The following is a 974-nucleotide window of genomic DNA, read 5'->3' on the forward strand; positions in this document are numbered from 1 at the left end:
TGGCATGTGGTGCTGGGGGATTGAACCGCGGTCCCTGTGCTTTGCTAAGCTTGTTCTAAGTAGGTGCTTTAGACCACTGAGCCATCTCACCAGCCCCCCTAACACATTTTTGAAGGTGAGTATTACACTGAATCCAAAACCAGAGAAAGACCCAACCAAAAAAGAGAACTCCCTTATGAACATAGATGCAAAAGTATTCAATAAAATACTAGCAAACAGAATGCAGGAAATCATCAAGAAGACTGTACACAATGACCAGATGGGATTCATCCCAGGAATGTAGAGATGGTTCGACATACACAGATCTGTAAATGTAATATACCACATCAGCAAAGCCAAAGACAAAAACCACATAATCATCTCAATTTATGCAGAAAAAGCTTTTGACAAACTCCAGCACTCATTCATGATTAAAAAACCTACAGTAAATTGGAATGGACCGTCTTAACCTCAATCTGATAAAAAAAAAAAAAAAAAAAAAAAAAAAAAACATCTTTGACAAACCAACAGCCAACATCATACTAAGTGGAAAAACACTGAAAGATTTCACTAAAAAACCAGGAACAAGACAAGGATGTCCAACACAACAATTGGACAAGAGAAATAAAAGGAATAAGACTAGGAAAGGAAGAAGTTACATTATTGCAAATGACATGATGTTCAATGTGGAAGACCCCAAAAACTCCACTGAAAGACTCCTAGAAATAATAAATTCAGTAGTGTATCAAAATACAAAGTTAACACTCCAAAATCAGTAGAATTCCTGTATACAAATAACAAACTCAGGGAAAAATTAGGGAAACTGCACCCTTCATAATAGAATCCAAAAATAAATGAATAAATACTTAGGAATCTATCCAACAAATGCAGTAAAAGATCTATACATTGAAAGTTACAATACTCTCAACCTCTTTCTGAAGTTACCAAGATTCCAGTATTTTGTTCTAGTAATGAAAAACTAACACATAGCATTA

Source organism: Octodon degus, unplaced genomic scaffold (assembly GCF_000260255.1).
Source record: "Octodon degus isolate 3935 unplaced genomic scaffold, OctDeg1.0 scaffold00051, whole genome shotgun sequence".
NCBI classification, from domain to species: domain Eukaryota; kingdom Metazoa; phylum Chordata; class Mammalia; order Rodentia; family Octodontidae; genus Octodon; species Octodon degus.